This window comes from Lutra lutra, chromosome 12 (assembly GCF_902655055.1).
Source record: "Lutra lutra chromosome 12, mLutLut1.2, whole genome shotgun sequence".
In the NCBI taxonomy this organism is placed as follows: Eukaryota; Metazoa; Chordata; class Mammalia; order Carnivora; family Mustelidae; genus Lutra; species Lutra lutra.
In genome coordinates this window covers 57,743,229-57,761,820 of record NC_062289.1, presented here as the reverse complement: position 1 = coordinate 57,761,820, position 18,592 = coordinate 57,743,229, and the positions used below count along the sequence as shown (strand labels likewise).

At 39.5% G+C, this 18,592-nt stretch overlaps 1 protein-coding gene and 1 long non-coding RNA gene across 12 annotated transcripts in view; both read right to left on the bottom strand.

Moving 5' to 3' along the window:
* Positions 1-18,592, bottom strand: part of PTPRM (protein tyrosine phosphatase receptor type M) — an 801,682-nt gene that overhangs the window by 722,887 nt on the left and 60,203 nt on the right. The window lies entirely within an intron of this gene.
* LOC125081866 (uncharacterized) overlaps positions 1-18,592 on the bottom strand; it is a 36,492-nt gene that overhangs the window by 11,438 nt on the left and 6,462 nt on the right. The window contains exons 2-3 of one of the 2 annotated variants that reach the window (XR_007121807.1): positions 14,045-14,992; positions 12,874-13,484 (exon numbers count right to left, since the gene is read on the bottom strand). This is a non-coding gene — a long non-coding RNA (uncharacterized LOC125081866). Of the gene's footprint in view, positions 1-12,873; positions 13,485-14,044; positions 14,993-18,592 lie in introns of those variants that run through there. The other variant, XR_007121808.1, reaches the window with a different exon arrangement.

Below are 18,592 nucleotides of genomic sequence, written 5' to 3'. Positions count from 1 at the left end.
TTCTGGTACATTCCATTCCCTGCTTCCAGGTCCATCAAGACCAGTGTGATTTAACGGGTTCCCCATAGAGTTCGCCCACAAAGAAAGGCTGTCCTGGCTAAAGGCTATGGGTGCCCAGTTCTTTCAAGTTGGTCTGATTTTCACACTATAATAATAAAATACCAACATGACTCTAGTTTGGGAGCAACTCAATCCTGGTGAATTGAAAAAACTGGCTTCTGCTTCTTCAAAGACCAAAGGCCAGACTCTGGATCTTAGCAAATTTCATAAAAGAGACACTGCCAGCCTCCTGCTTATCTGGGCAGCTAAGCTGTCTATTCTCTTACAATGTCATTTACTAAATGGACTTTTTCTTTTAATTTCCATAGGTGTTATAAATCCAGAAGAGAACAGCACTATGGGCTGGTCTTTATCTATGGGTATATTGTATTATTATTATTGGTCTGATAGCCAAAATGAACAGGATTCCACAGTGGCAAAGAAGAAAGCTCACACATTTACTGCCTTTGAGACTACATGGTTGGTATTAGCATTTGTGTTTTTAAGGTTTTACAATAACCAGGACACGTGTTAGCATTCTACCAGTAATGTGGCTTTAAGTTTTACTTCAAAAGCCTTCTCAAAATGTCTTTGACTTTTTAATGATGAATTGTGACTCAACCAAAAGAAAACCAAAGCTTAACCATTTTGATAAAATAGGTCATGAGTCAACTTCATTTCTAAACATTAAGGATTTTCCTTGAATTGTGGACATGGTCACACCATTAGAATTGAGGCAGATTAAATCATAGGCAGGCAAGTGCATGTGGTACTGAACCACTCCCTAATAAATGGTGGCCAAGGAGGTTGCTGATTTAACATTGATTTCATATAATTAAATTAAGGACTTTCATTTTAATTAAATACTTGCTGGGTTTCACTTAAAAATGTACTTCTGTAAAACTACTCCCAAGTTGAATCATACAAAACTATTTGAAGAGTTTTAGGGAGAAACAAATTCTTTTTCTGTTCAACCACTTTCATAGGACAGGAGATAAACACCTGTTTAAAAGAGCTGACCAAAATAAATAATAAATAAAGTTGACCAAAGTTTTATGGAGACATATTAACTGAAAGGAAGCAAATATATACTGAATATTTAATAACAATCATTAGAATGGAAGGCCTCTTGTTCAACCCGAAGAAATGATCAATTCTTTTTGTGAACTGGAAAGCAGTTTCAAATGAGAATTTAAAAGTAATAAACTATTTATTTTGAACTGGAATAATAGAAATGTGTAATTTTCTCATCTCACATATGGCCCATGTTTTCTCAGAGTGTAGGTCTGCTGATCAGAGTTCCCATTCCTCTGTCTTGCATAAACCCCAACCAGGTATGTTTTTTCTCCCATTTCCGATTTACCTTTCCTCCAGTCATTTCCGAATTCTTTTCAGCTAACTTGCTTGCCTTAGTGCAATTTTCTTTTTCTAAAGCAGTGCCTTTAGTGTTTCCAGAAAGTTCATTTAAATTTTTGTAGGACAACTCTCTCTCCATCCCTGACTCAGTTTCACCAATTTTCTTGATAGCGTCATTTTAAAAACAAATTAAACGCAAACACAGTTGGCGTAAACAGGGCTGAGGACGTGTATAGCTGACTCTTCGAGGCAGACAATGCTACTATGGGCGGACATTAGTTAGGATGTTTTACTGAAGTAAGAGACAGTATTAGTTGGTCAACTGTGTTATTTTAAAATGCTTCCAAAGTAAATAAAGATTTTCTGATTTGGAAATAAAATAAATACAAGTGTACTTCCCTCTAAGAAAGGATAATCCAACACACAACTATCAAAATTTATAAACACAAGTAACAGGATATTTATTTTTTAAGTCATGCTTTACTTTGTAAAAGAATTAATCTCAGAGCATCTTTAGAAAGTAAAAACCCCCAAAGTGTCATAAAATATTCTATTTATAGCATTTCACTTAATATGCAACATTTAAGAGAAAAATATTATTATTATAAGTTATACTAGTGTACAGGAAATCTGTTAAAAAAATTCTTACACAACTATTATGTTTAAATACGTGCTGCATATTTAGGGTTATTATAAGTTTTGTTGCCTTTTAACTTTTTTAAACTTGATTTCATCAATATTAAATTTTTTAGTAGCAATGATATTTTGAAATTAGTCCATAAATTATCCATTCATGAACTGTGTTTATATATATAAATGCAATGGAAGAAAGAAAGAGATAATCTGAGTAAAAATGTAAAACTTTTCTTTGGGCTGTGGAAAAAAAAAAAAGCCTGATTATTTTAAATTGCATATTTGCTTTACTATTTAAAGAAACAGTAATTTGGATTTCACAGTTCATTGAAATAACCTGAAAAACATGGATTCACACTAAAAATAAAGAATCATAGTTTGAATCTTGTTAAGAAACAGGTTTTCCAATCACAGCATTTATTTCATGCCATATCGGTAAAAGTTTCATTTTACAAAGTATTCTACTAAGGAAAAACAAAGCACAAGTAATTGAGAGGGAACATCCAGCCAATAACCCATGAGGGGGCACATGTCTTCTCAGTCATGAACACCCCCGTCTCATGGTTTCATAAAGGAATCTGTCTTTGCTCTCGCATAAAGAATATCTATTTTAAGAAAAGACTATATTTACATTTTATAGAATACTATACTAAATATATTCCTAAATATTGCAAAAGATAAGTTTTATCAAACCACGGGGTGCCTAAGTGGCTCAGTGGGTTAAGCCTCTCCCTTCCACTCAGGTCATGATCTCAGGGTCCTGGGATCAAGCCCAGCATTGGGTTCTCTGCTCAGCGGGGAGCCTGCTTCCCTTCCTCTCTCTCTGCCTGCCTCTCTGCCTACTTGTGATCTTTGTCAAGTGAGTAAATAAAATCTTAAAAAAAAAAAAAAAGTTTTATCAAACCAACAAGTAAAGTTCATTCCCCATATGCTAGCAACCCAAATATGGAAAACATATTAATACCTCATAATTAGAAGATAAACAATGCAAAGATGGAAGGTTTGTTTTGTTTTCTTTTGTTTTTTTTAAGTGATAAAATACGGAATGGGAGGCTATTCCTGAAGTCTCAAGCTCCTTTCTCTTTCAGATATTGTCAGGTGGATGTGGACACAGGTAATTAAGCCAGGAGGATAAAATTAACCCACAGTTTTCACAATAAATGTTCACATAAACCCGTCAAATGACCACATACCAAAGCTTCTCACAAACAAAATGAACAATTAAACATTCTGTTATCTAGACATGATGCGGTACGAAAGAAGAAGTACAAACTGGAAAAAGAAAAAAACAAAACAAAACAGAAGCTCACTGCTGTCTTTTATTTCCCACACTGTGAAATAATTTTTTCCATTCCCAAGATGATTTAAGTTGACAAATTGGTTCTTCTGGTTGCCTAGCTTCCTGACCTCGAAAAGTCCATTTTCTAACTTCTGTCTTATCCAGCTGTTGACAGGCTAATGCCACCAACCAATGTAATAAAAGCTCCAAGGGGTTTAGGATTAGGATAGGGAATTGTAACAACAGTAGAATAATTAGATGTGAAGTCTGCCCAACTTTTAAGACCTGCTCTTGTCTCTAAAAGAGAACAAATAGTTCTCTGGAAGGAGGTTAATGTATATTCCATTCCTCCCAGGGTACATCACTGTGGAGCATTTCTCAGGGAAAAAAACTGGTAACTCTTCTTGCCTAAAACACTTCTTGAAAGTCGATACAATTTAAAGGCACTCTCTACTTGGGTACAATTTTTCTCAGAAACAAATGTCCAATTTTCTTTTCTTCACAGAGCCACAAGTCAATAAGCCTCATAGAGCTACTTGCTTTTAGACTCTTAAGTTATTTGAGGCAATGTCTGCCATGGAGGCAGCCATGAGAACGGGTGGGTGGGACGTCAGATGTCTGCCCTTCCACGTGCATCTTAAGCCGACAGGGCTCCAAGCAGGTGCCCGCCACATCCCCTGATACCCAAGGGCATGGGGTCAGACCTACAACCACCTTAGATCATTCACTGACCTATCAAAGGCTCAGTTTCCTCATCTGTAAAGTGGAGTGTTATCTGCACTAGTACTCACTCCATGGATGGAAAGGGGAGAGGAGTGAGACTGTATGTAAAGCACAGTACTGGACCCAGACTGAGTATTCAGTAAAATGTTCACCTATTTTTTTACTACCCTATTCTCAGATCCTAACTGCAGCCTATAAATAAAAGTCTTCCATTTTACAATTACCTTTGATTAATCATTATGTTCTCAGTATCATATCAGATCCTGTAAGAAAGAGTAGTGATTACAGTTATCCATCTAATACGGAAATACAGCTTTGGGTAATTACCCTCTTCTTAGGATTCATGCTATCCCTCTGGTTTTACATAGGGGATATGATTACAGTATATCCATTTCTGTTATTAATATCTGGAAGATATGTACATCTTATTGAGTGAGAGAAACAGTCTGTTGTTTATGTGACAGCAATCATATCTTATATATGATGCAGTTTTGAATTGACTAAGCATTTTCTTGTCTCTTCCTTTCTGTCCTGATATTATGGAATATTTATGATCACATTTATAACAACTCATCAAGAGTAATTAGGAAAAATCAAATGTAAAACTTAAACATATACCCATAATAAGCACATATACCCATAATAAGCACATACTTCTTTAGTACTATATGTAAAAAGACAAATTAAATCTCCTGGCTGAGATGAAACTTACCCATCTGTTACACTTCAGGCAACCTTTTCCCCTTGTAATTCATAGTTCTCTCCATAGGTTACTTTTATACAACTAAGGAAATGAAGAACCAGTTAACTATAAGTGAGCCTTGCCTAGGCCCTTGAATGTAAAAGATGCTTTCAACAGCAAGTCAAAGCAAATATGCAAGAAATATTCAAGAACCTCCCACTTCGGGGCGCCTGGGAGGCTCAGAGGGTTAAAGCTTCTACTTTCAGATCAGGTCATAATCCCAGGGTCCTGGGATCCAGCCCTGCATCAGGCTCTCTGCTCAGCAGGGACCCTTCTTCCCTTCCTCTCTCTCTGTCTGCCTCTCTGCCTACTTGTGATCCTTCTCTCTCTGTCAAATAAATAAAATCTTAAAAAAAAAACAAAACCCTCCTACTTCATACTCAGCATTGTACTTGGAAAAACGGAAAAAATCAAGATCATCCCTGCTCTCAAGGCACTTAAAATCTGGCAAGGGAACGGGAGCATCTACTGAAATGGACAGAAAGTGGTCTAGAGGATGACAACAGGGCCCTGGAGAAGGAAAGCTTGCCATGTGTTGACCGGAACAGGTGAGGAGGTATTGCAGGAAGGAGCCAGGCCCAGCAGCCCCAGGTGGGACACACAGGCCCATAGTCAGGTTTACTGTGGGACGAGGACAGAGAGGTGAAAGGAAAACTTCATATTGAACTGATCATGGTTTACATGCTCTCAGAAGTTATTTCTACCACATTAAAACACACACACACACACACACCTCTAGCTGTTTTAGCAGATTCATGCTTTATTCTGGCCTATGTTTATCACATCACTGACAGTGAATTTGTTCTATAAACGCCCTAACCTCCAAAAGACTGTAGCTGTAAGCTTTCACTGGCTTTGAGTCAAGGCTTTGGAACCCACATTTCTGGGAACCCTAAAGGGAGAACTAAATATGCAATCTTGTCAACGAAGATTTAGGGGTCCTTCCAATCCATCCAGCCATCCAACAATGTATGAGCTTTTGATGGAAATGACTCTAGCTTTGAAGTCCAAAGGCCAGACTCCACCAGCAATTCTAGGTGATTTGCTTCCTTCTCCTGAGACATGCTTCTCCCCTTCCTGGTGGTTCTAGGGGAGCTGCCACCATGTGTCCCTCCCCCATCACATCCTCAGGAATAGGGTCATGATCTAAAATTATGATACCTGACCCCTGGCCACAGCAACGGGCTGGGAGAGCTGCACGTGAGCCAAAGCAGGAAAACCTGGTGGTTTCCTGCTATTTTAAATACCATCAGAGTACACAGGGGAAACTGTGCTCCTCCTTTTTTACTGGGATGGCTAATCTGGAATAGGCTCCACCATTACTCTTAATAAAATGCATAACTGCCTTAAGACCTGGTGTAGGAGACTCAAAGAAAGTGCACAATTGTGTACTAGCTTGTTGTGTTTTTTCATCACTGCAGGAGAGAATGGAGTGAACCCTAACAGAAATTCCACGTCACAAGTTGGAGGCATGTGTCCTAGGTGCACTGCTGAGGTTCTAAACCTACTCCTAAACTTTGCAGTTGCATAAATCAATACCTCTTTTCCTTTCTTTATTTTTTTTTAAAGTTTGTTTAAACTAGTTTCAATTGGGGATTCTGTCCTTGCAATTGAAAGCATTCTAACACACAAAAATCTGTGAAATTAAGCTTCCTGGAACCTCAGTTTTTCTCACTGTCCCAAAATTCCTCCCAATAAGATAATCTCTAAAGTCCTTTCATATAATTATTTGTTTCAAATTATGTAATCATCCCATACTTTGGAATGGTATACATTTGTAATTAATTAATTCCTTTAACTGGACACTGGGGAAAAAAGGAGCTTTCAGCAGCAATTTCTGGTTTTCAAACTGCCTGTCAGTACTGATGCATAAGAGAGATTCCAAATGCGAGTTGTCAATATAATAAAGTATATAACATTTTTCTTGACCTTCTAAGATAGAGGAAACTCTTTTTAAGTATCCTTCTCCTTTCTTAGGGCAATACCTGTCCCTTCCAATTATTCTGTTCTATCATTCATCTCTCACTATAGACCACCTCTACCGCCACTATTCACACCAAATAAATCACCTGGAAAAGACTATTCATTTCCTGTGAATGACTTAGGAACTTGTATGTAGTTACAAGTAAAATAAAGTACAGTGACAAGGCTGTTGCCCTAATCCACCTGTTAAGGTGTGGCTGGCTGCATTCTTGGGGTAAGTTAGCAAGCACTGATACATTCTAACCAGGAAAGAAAACTAACATAAAGACATTCCATTTGTTCACAGGAAATGAGTCAACGGAAACAGCAAGAGATTGATGTTCCACAACATAAGGACGATATTTGCTTGCTCAACATATATAAGAACTAGAAGCATTTAGAATAGTGAAAGTAGATCAGAAAAAAAAAAAAAATGCTTTAAAAGTGGAAATGAGATACCCAGATCACACAGATCACCTGGAAACCAAGAAAATGTATTACAAGGTAAAATACTACAGTTTTTAGAGAAACAAATCTGGTTAAGTTTATTTAAGAAGATCAACTTTTCTGCTGTGAGAAGTTTATAATGATCATTGCCTATGGAAAAATTTAATATTCAATCAAATTGAGAAGTGTTATTAATGAAATCTGTCTTGTACCAAGCGATTAAATCTAAAGAAAAACATTTTCTAAAAGACTATGAGAAATGCATATGCATTTTGGACTACACAAATTATTGCTGAATCAAGAGAAAAAATTAATACTTGGCAGACACAAGCATTTCTGTTACTAAATCCAAAATTAACATAAGAATCAACCTAATAACACTCGAATAACAAATGGATGAAAACTACAATTCTAATGTAAATAACTTAATACTATAATGTAGCACTTTATGATCTTGCTTCCAAGGACAGTCTACATAACATTCTCAACCAATAGAAGTGAACTTAAAATGATTAAAAAGACCGGAATAGACACAAAAGGCAGATTCTTGCAAACCCTACCACTGGACCAAAGATTAGGAAATTATAAGCTACTGAGAAGTTTATACAACACAGGGCAGGCAGGAACACTGATAGTCCTCTTTAAAACAGACTTTGACAGAATGGCTAAAATTAACAAGTCAGGAAATGACAGATGCTGGCGAGGATGTGGAGAAAGGGGAACCCTCCTACACTGTTGGTGGGAATGCAAGCTGGTGCAACCACTCTGGAAAACAGCATGGAGGTTCCTCAAAATGTTGAAAATAGAACTACCCTATGACCCAGCAATTGCACTGCTGGGTATTTACCCTAAAGATACAAACGTAGGGATCCGAAGGGGCACGTGCACCCGAATGTTTATAGCAGCAATGTCTACAATAGCCAAACTATGGAAAGAACCTAGATGTCCATCTACAGACGAATGGATAAAGAAGATGTGGTATATATACACAATGGAATACTATGCAGCCATCAAAAGAAATGAAATCTTGCCATTTGTGACGACGTGCATGGAACTAGAGGGTATCATGCTTAGCGAAATAAGTCAATCGGAGAAGACAACTATCATATGATCTCCCTGATATGAGGGAGAGGAGATGCAACATGGGGGGTTAAGGGGGTAGGAGAAGAGTAAATGAAACAAGATGGGATTTGGAGGGAGACAAACCATAAGTGACTCTTAATCTCACAAAACAAACTGAGGGTTGATGGGGGGAGGGGGGTTGGAAGGGGGGGTGGGGTTATGGAAATTGGGGAGGGTATGTGCTATGGTGAGTGCTATGAAGTGTGTAAACCTGGCAATTCACACACCTGTAACCCTGGGGATAAAAATATATGTTTATTAAAAATAAAATTTAAAAAAAAAAACAAACTTTGAAACTGTAACTGTACCCAAAAGCTGTCTTTCTCCTTTCCTAATATCTTGGGCCCTAGATCAAAATATTAAGCATAAATTTTAAAGCAAAACAATTAGATGAATCACATGAAGTTGCAATTATTAGTTTGCAACTTCTGTCTTCCAAGAGTTTCCATTTATAGATATAACGCTCTTCATGAGACATTCTACTCTAGATCTCATTCCACTAATCCGGCTTTGCTGGGTCTCTGCAGCAAATGTGATTAACTGGGTGTCTGAGGTGGGACAGAGAGAATACATATCCTGTGAGGTTTTAACTAATAATATTTAGTTTTCTGTTTGGTAGGCTGCCTTGGTTTTTGCTTATCTTCAAATCAGAGCTGAATGGATAAAGGCATTTAGCATTAGCAAATGTGTAAAGAAGTGTAAATATCTGTTCTCCTGGTAAAGGGAGAGAGAGAGAAAGACAGAGAGAGAGAAAGAGGAAGGAAGGAAGGGAGGAAGGGAGGGAGGGAGGGAGGGAAGGGGAAGGGAAAGGGGGAAGGGGAAAAGGAAGGGGAAAGGGAAAGCGAAAGGAAAAGGAAGTAAAGGAAAGGAAAGGGAAAGAAATGAGAAAAGAGAAAAAAGAAAAAAGGGAAGGGAAGGGAAGAGAAAAAAGAGAAGACAAGAGAAGACAAGAGAAGGGATGGGAAGAGGGAAAAGGAAAAGTCCTTCATGCTTAAATTACTACCAAAACCTCACTCGATGGTGAGGTTGTCGAAATACAAAATTACACTTTTGAACACCGATCTGGTTCACTTATGGAATCATGTGTCCCGTTAATGCAAAGCATAGAAGTTTCAGGTGTAGTGAAAATATTCCTTTCTAGCGAAGCTCTATGAAACACAGCACTTGATATTCAACTCCCAAGTCCAAAACCGTAATGGCATTTTCAACAAGTCCCTTTTGCTCATTAATGCCCTAATTCCCTTCTGAGATTTCCTAATACACACTTATTCGATGATTATTAAGAACCTACTATACTCCCCAAAGAAATTTTAATGGAGTAGAAGAAAGAAAAAGAATATAAAACATATCACAGGGCATGCAAGCACTAGACAGCATGGCATGCAGCAGGTGCCTAAAAAAAAGTTGTTGAATGGGTAAGCAGATGTACACAGTGGCCCCAGTGCCGGGGCAGTGAGGCGGTGTGTACCCACACTGGAGTAAACTTCCCCTTCCTTACCTCTCCCAGGGACACTGTCCCATATAATGTTAAAGGGCAGCACAACATGAGATGATGTTTCCTTTTTTTATTTTGATTACTGAGAATCCCAACACTTCTAAGAAATAAAATAGTAGAAGTATAAAACAAAAATTAAAAGTGGATTCTGAAATAGGTCCTGTACCAAAAGGAGATAAAAAGGGGGGAAGTCAAATTTATCTTAAGATTTATTTTTATTTTTATTTTTAAATAATCTCTGCACCCAACATGGGGCTCAAACTTAAAACTCTGAGATCAAGAGTCACATGCTCTACCGATTGAGCCAGCCAGGGCCCAGATTTATCTTAAATTTGACAAAGCACATCATTTTGCTTCCATACATACAACCAGATTAAACCCTGAATTCCCATCACTTCACTGACATGACCGCACGGTTACTAAGCACTAAGTCTGCTGCTGCCTCTCAATGCAACCCCTTTACCATCCATCTCCCACCTTGTCCACCTCTTTACATCCAAAGTTTCCTTCAAAGCTTTGTTCACAAAGCAACTTCTATGAAGTCCTTCAGATTTCTCCAGCTACACGTAGTGCCTCCCTCCTCCCAAGGCCCTCAGCAGGCAGACCTCCGGTCCCACCTGGACACTGATATGAGCCCCTCTCGTCTCTTCTGAGGCTGTGAGCATCTGGAGAAAATTCATGCCTCTCATTAGTATGTCAGCCCCACTACTACCCAGCACAGTGACTTCCAACTCTGAGGTGCACAGTGTTTTTGCATCGTTGAGGGGATAAATAAAATGAATATAATCATGACAGGGAAGACTGGTTGTACCTCAAAGTAAATGATATCACAGAATGATGACGTCATGATCAATTCCATTCATTGATCTGAAAATGATTTTAACCTTCCAGCAAAACACAGAGTCTTGGGAGAACCAAATGAGGCTAAAAATTGAACCACCTCCAGAAAGGGAGCTACCTTCTCCACCTGGACTACTCATGTCTCCGGTCTGTTACCCAGCCATCTGAGTGCTCCTTGAAAGCCTACTATATTCCGAGTCCTGCAAACATTCAAGGGCATACAAAGAAGAACCTGTTATAAGCAAGGTCCCAGCTCTTCAAGAACAATTGCTCTCCTTCTAAACGTGAGGCACCCAGGCAAAAGCGTCTGAAAGGCTCTCTTTCTTGTGTGACTACACAGCCAGAAAATAGAAGCTGTCCGCTGTGCGTACTCTCCAACATTCTCTCCTTTGCCTTTCCTACGTGCCTCTAACAAATGGAAGCCAAATGAGTCATTAACCATAAATAAACAGAGTAACTAATCTTAACCAAATGGGTAACTCTATCAAATTTAGTTGAAGTGGGCATTCTGTGGGTTTTACGGTGCCTTAGAGGTCTCTGAACACTGTAATATATCCCCTGTTAATTTAGTAGAACTGCCTCAGCAAGGAAGCCGTAGACAGGCAAATGTGACTTCTGGTTAGTCCCCAGGGGCTCCTCCCGTCTCCAGTGGCTTTTCTGGGATCATTTAGGGATTAACTTGTCTGTGCTCAAGCGTTTCCGCCATGTTTGGGCCCAGTGTTATGGAACATCAAATAATCAAAGCTACTTAAATTTTAAAAGAATGTTCACAAGTTCATTATTTATTCAGTGGATAAATAATTGATCAATCCTTACAATATACAAAATTCTCTACAATCTTAAAATACAGTTAGTGAGAAAAGAAATATAAAAATAAGTATGACATAAGGGAATATATGATAAATGATAAGTCAAGAAGGAGTCCAAAAAGGGAAAGTCACTTCTTTTTTTTCTTTTTTTTTTTATTTCTTTTCAGTGTAACAGTATTCATTATTTTTGCATCACACCCAGTGCTCTATGCAATACGTGCCCTCCTTAATACCCACCACCTGGTTCCCCCAACCTCCCAACCCCTGCCCCTTCAAAACACTCAGGTTGTTTTTCAGAGTCCATAGTCTCTCATGGTTCATCTCCCCTTCCAATTTCCCTCAACTCCCTTCTCCTCTCCATCTCCCCATGTCCTCCATGTTATTTGTTATGCTCCACAAATAAGTGAAACCATATGATAATTGACTCTCCCTGCTTGACTTATTTCACTCAGCATAATCTCTTCCAGTCCCGTCCATGTTGCTACAAAAGTTGGGTATTCATCCTTTCTGATGGAGGCATAATATTCCATAGTGGATATGGACCACATCTTCCTTATCCATCATCTGTTGAAGGGCATCTTGGTTCTTTCCACAGTTTGGCGACCATGGCCATTGCTGCTATAAACGTTGGGGTACAGATGGCCCTTCTTTTCACTACATCTGTATCTTTGGGGTAAATACCCAGTAGTGCAATTGCAGGTCATAGGGAAGCTCTATTTTTAATTTCTTAAGGAATCTCCACACTGTTCTCCAAAGTGGCTGCACCAACTTGCATTCCCACCAACAGTGTAAGAGGGTTCCTCTTTCAGAAGGTCACTTCTTTATGAATAATAAAAGCCAACATTTATTGAGTGTTTACTATGAATTAAGCATAGAGTACTGTGCTAATTAAGCATTTTATACAAAATATCAGTGCATTAAATCATGAAGTACTATTTAATCTGGTGGGAGGACAAACAGGAAGAAAATGAGACTTGAGCCCAGCACTATAAAATTGCCTTAGCCATTAAAATCAGAATAACTTTAACTATTGGAATATGTATTTTTAAAATGTTGATTTTTAAAATAAACAGAAAGTCCATTTTATTTGTTTCTATAATTTGTAAAAAATATTTAAAACCCTAACATGTATGGAATATTCACTCCAATATTCTTGGAGCATACATTTCAAATACACGGCAAAATTTTAAAGGACTCAATGCAAATATAAAAGTTCTTTTTTTTCTTTTTAATTAGTGATTTTCTTTTAAGTAAAAAGACTCATTTTCCCTGAGATCCTAAAAACACCCAATTAGGACCCTATTAAGACCAATTTAGCTTTATATATACACTTTTTAAAAAAAATAAAAAATGGAATAAGACCTACGCCTATGTGGTACATTAATAATTCATTGTTTATTATCTTAGAGGCATTTAATATGAAAATAACACATTCTAATTTATTATATGCATGTTATTTCTTGTTCAAGTAAATAATTCATATAATTCCCACACTAATTGAGATCATTTGAAATATGAACTTAGAGCCGTTTCAGTTAGTAAGCTGGGTAAACACAACATATAAGGTGATAAGTAAGAAGACAACCACCAAAAGGTAATGAAAATAAATCCTTCATCAAGGAGTTTTCAAGGATAATGAGCAAAAAGGTTTACAAACAGCTTATGCAAGGCCCAATGTGATGGACGCTATGTAAGGGGTATCAAAATTCAGAGGAGGGAAAGATACAATTTTAGCAGGAGGAACAGAAGACATTTTTCTGTGGCTGACAATTGAGTTGGGCATTAAAGATAAGGGATAGGCCTTTCACAAGTAAGAATGAGAGAGCTTTCCTGTATCTACTACCCTTGGTCAAAGCAACGGCAAACAAGGCAAACAAGGCAAACCTGGGAGCAGGTAAACACTTAGGTATGGCAAGGATTCCTGTGAATTTCATAACAGTAATGGCCTGAATTTAGTAGGGAACCAGGCCCTCTGGAGAGGACTGAAGGCCATGGTAAGGAGCTGGAACTTTATTTTATAGGTCTGCATTTCTCGAACTGGAGAGGGGAGATAGGGAAAGGGGGACCATGGAGACAGATGTAGGAGCAAACAAAATGGGGATAAAATCCTATTCCTTATGGCACAGACATTCTCATAGAAGTCAAACATCTAAAAAATTGTAAGTGAATAAAAACACAATATGTTGATGTTTAAGGGTTGGTATTTTAATATGGGTTGGCATTTGACCAGAAGGAATTGGAGGAAGCCATAAGGGACATGGAGAATGTGTAACCCGGCAGGGAATAGCAAGAACAGGTTCCAAGGTTGAAGTGTGTGAACGTGTGCAAGGTAGAGTAGGACCATGTGACAGAGAAGGGACTAAGGGCTACAGAGTAGAGAAGAAATCAGAAGAGTATTGGGAGCAGGTCATATAGCACTGTGGGGCCTTGACAAGGATTCTGTATTTTGCCAAGTGAAACGGTAAGTCATTGAAGGTTCATGACCAGATTCATATTTTGAAAGTATCTGAGTAGACCATCATGGGACAACATAGAAAACAGGAAGGTCAGTTGCTAACAAAATAACCCAAGAGAAGAATCATACCAGGAAGACCCACCTGATGGCAGGGAATGTGGTTAGGAGTGTTCCAAAGGTAGAGTCAACTAGGTTTGCTGACAGGCTGAAGGTAGGTATGAGGGAAACAAAGGAAGCAAGGATGACTCCAAGTTACTTCACCTGAGAACCAGACAAAAGGGATTGTCATTCACTGAGATAGGAAAGAAGCAGGACAACCATGTGGAATGAGAGATGGGAGAATCAAGAGCTCCAAAGTATGGCAGAGAGCAGGTCAGATCTGTCAAACTCCAATACCCACACACTCTACTCAGCTTTGACGGAGGCTGCGACCCAGGAACAAATGAGTGACAAAACCAGAAATTGAACAGAGCAAAGGGAAGGTGGGAGAGTTGACAAGAAAGGGAAAGTCAGGTAGAAAGTAAAGCAGCATACCAGGCACACGGGAGGGGAAGGCATCTGGGGACTCAAAGAAACCATAAAAGATGGGGACTATCTGCTGAGCGATTCTCCTGTACAAGCCACCGAAGAGGAACAGAGGAAGAACAAGAACGTGGAGAATGCTGCCAAAATAGAACACGTTCATAGAATCAATGACCGACAGCCTGTTGGAGCAAATAATAGTTGCACCATCGGAACCCCTTTGAATTCAGTACCAATATTCCTCTTTCCAGGAAGCGCTTGGAATGTCTCGTTTTTACAACAATGTCTCATGAAGACAACAACTAAAGAGCCCACTTACCTCCGTAGAGGGTAAGAGTTCATGACGGAGCCTCCTGCTCAGTAAGGCACCATGTTATCTAGCACTCTGAATTGAATGAAGAAGAGGAACACGCGGCTGCTTTCAGAGAATTATTGCCCCACCGTTTTTCTGTCTCCAAGGGCTGTCTCAATACCACTGCTGTAATGACACACGAGAGTGCGATGCCTCGGTGGCTAATCCTGCGGATTCTCTATCATCTCCTGTTTTAGGACATGAGGCATCAGAAATCTGATGGATTAATGAAAGACTGTTAATGCTAATTGCTGACATAAGACTATTTAGGGCACCAAGGCAATCGCTGATTTTTTTTTAGATGGTTTCACAGCTTTTGCGAGCACTGTACTCATCAGTCATGCTAATTCCAACAAGAAACAGCACATAGCTTTGGGGAGAGACCATGAAAACTCTCTTTCATCATTTCATCCCTACCACCCCTTCTCTGATACCATCCTTAAATCCAAATAATTTGCCTTAGATCAGTTATCTGCTGTATTCACCCTATCCAGACTTCAGACACAGTTGGTGGCTAGATTTTGCACGTCCCTAATTAGAACAGATGTAGCCACCACGGCTTAGAAACGCCTCAGCAAAGTGAACCAGATGCTCTTTCTCCTGGAAAGGCCATCAAGTGCTGACACACTTAAGTTTCTTAGAGATGATTTATGCCACTGAAGACCTACGGGCCACCCAAATGTTAACAGTATGTAGCACAGTGAGTGGAAACACAGCCACTGGAATTACACATGAGCTCTAGCTGTAATTAGGACCATTATTATCAGCACAACTATTTTAAAATTTAATTTTTTAAAAATTTTATTTATTTACTTGACAGAGATCACAAGTAGGCAGAGAGGCAGGCGGTGGTGGGGGGAGGGGAGCAGGCTCTCCAAGGAGCAGAGAGCCCAATGCGGGGCTTGATCCCAGGACCCTGAGATCATGACCTGAGGCGAAGGTAGAGGCTTTAACCCACTGAGCCACCCAGGGGCCCCATCAGTACAACTTTTAAGCCAATCACACAACTTCTCTGAGCTTCACTTTGCTCTTCTATAAAATGAGGCTATCACTTCGTGCCTTGGCATATAAGATGTCTAGTAGAGCACTGCTAGAAAAATGGAAGAGCCACTGATTCAGAAAACACTGTGGTCTGGGTCCTGCCATCGCTGTGTCACTACAGTGGGGACGGATACACTAGTCAAAACAGCTGGATGATACCTGGCCATTGATATCAGCCCTCCCACTCCATATACAATCAACCTTCTAACTTGGCTTCCCTTTAGATCTGGGTCCAATGTGCCATTCACAGAATGCTGTATCACATTCTCGTCGTAAACTGAGAGATTAGCATTTGACATTTGGATTTTTATACGTATGTCCCTTGTGATTTTGTTTAACTGGAGTGAGGACAATCAGTACAGGATATATTGACAATCAAATTGCATTAACATCCAGAATCTGGAGGACATTATGCTAAGTGAAATAAGCCAGGCACGGAAAGACAAAAGACTGCATGATCTCACCAATACATGGAATCTAAAAAAGTCAAATTCACAGAGGCAGAGAGGAGAACGGTTGCCAGAAGCTGGAGTTGGGGGGTTGGGGTGGTATGCTGAACATGGAGAGGTACTGGTCAAAGGGTACAAAATTTCAGTTATGTAAGATGAGTAAGTTACAGACATCTAATACACAGCGTGATGACTATAGGTCGTAATACTGTATTGTACCCTTGAAATTTGTTGAGATCTCAAATGTTCTCACCACACAAAAAAATAAGTGGTAACTATGTGAGGTGATAGATGTATTATAATTAGCTTGACTGTGGTAATCATTTCATTATATATACATACATATATATATATATATATATATATATCTCGAATATATCTATGTGTATGCTTTAAATACACACAATGTTTTCCAATTATACCTTAATAAAACTGGGGGGAAAATTCATTAAGACCCATAGCTATGATTACTACCTCACCCCGATGGATATGGGGCACTAGAAAAATCGCCAGGGCAAGTCTAGATGGGAGAAGGGAAAGGTGACAGGGAAATCACCCATCTATCTAGGAAACAGTTCCGTGTCACTAGACCATTACCTAACTCCCAAACTGGGCTCGATAATCCTCAGAAGCACCCCAGTGTATCCCCCTATGTGTATCGTGAAATTTATTAGTCAGTCTTGTGTTAGTTAACTCCCTGTCCATCTGAATACAAATGTGCTATTACAACCAAGTTAATGGAAAGAAATATATCTTATCACAGTTACTAACACTGAGACTCATTGCTGTAGAAAATCAAGTTTATTGATTATTTTTAAAAAGGAAGGCTAAAAACAAAGAAGGAAATTAGCACAGGTTTTGATGAGGCTGCCTTATATTTCCTCAGCGGGATTCAGTTTCAATTTCAAGCTGAAAGGACTCTGAGCTTAAAGATATTGGGTGATTTGGTTAAAATTCCAGAGGATTGGATTCAAGATTACTTTGTAATCTCATGACTTTAAAACCTTCTTAATTAAAGACTTATATTTGTTTTAAATGAAATGGGACATGGGCTTGTAGATCAGAAAAGCAAATCACTGTGAGGGAAAAGGTTCTGAATGGCGGTCCCTGGGGCTCCGAAATTTAATGTGATACTCAATTAAAGAGGAAAATCAGGTCTTGGAAGTAGGCTCCCACCCTCACACACCTGTCAAGTGGTTTGACCTCAGGTCCCGGCACAGAACCACGGGTTCTGATCAGTGATGCAGCATTCATCTGGAACCATCCTCCCCTTCCTAGATAAGGCAAAATGTGGCAGGAAAGATGTTTTTATCTTATCTCAAGGAGAGAAAAACAAAGCCTCCACCCTCAAAAAAGTCCCTTCACAAGAGCTCACTTGTGTAAGAGACTGACCATGGAAATCCATCATCCTCTCAAGGATTTCTCCAGAGTTCACAATAGAAAACATTTTTAAAATAACAAAGATGGAACTTTAAAAGCATCACCCCAATTTTTGTTTTCTTTTCTCCTCACATGCAATTGTAAAATAAATCAGCAAACAAGCCACAAATCCATTCTTTTTTTGTTTTTGTTTTTAATTATTTTTAATGTTTCAAAACTCCCTTCCCCATTTTCTTTGAGCAACTGTCCTACTTCTCTGGTGCTCTTCGTAACCCCGTCTCTGGGAAGAGTCATCTGCCCTCACTGTGGGTCCCTCGTCCTTGCAGCCAACTGCAGCCTCTGGCACACACTGGGCGTTTGACAAAGTCCCTGGCGGCTCCAGGGTGGGTGCCAAACGCCGTTCTTCTCAAGCCCTGTCTTCCCTCCTGTGGACTGCCTCGCCATCTTGGAACACCCTCTCTTCTCTGGGCTTCCTATGTTTCCTCTTCCTCCACCAGGTGTACCATGGGTCTGTCTTCTTCTAACACTCTTCTTGCTCCCTAGACATTTCATCCTCCCCCTGGCTTCAGAGGCCTGGCCTCCCCTTCTGCACTTCCAGTGGCCATTTCAGGGTGGCCATCTCCACACCTTAATGTCCATGCATCCAAAACATTTCCACAGCCCTGGTCTCTTCCTGTGTCCCTTCCGTGAGTAAATAGCATCTCCCCCCAACCTCAATTCTCCCCTTTCCCTCACCTGTGTTATCTAATCTATCATCAAGCCCCGCTGATTTTAGCTCCCAAACACCTCACCCCGTTGTCACTCACCTGGAATACACAGTCCACGAATCCATGTACCACCATCCACCCTTGCCCTGTCCACGACACTTCTAAATCCATTCTCTTCACAGCCCAAGTGATCTCTAACAACCTTGTGTGTATTTGTGTGGGAATGCACATATTCACAC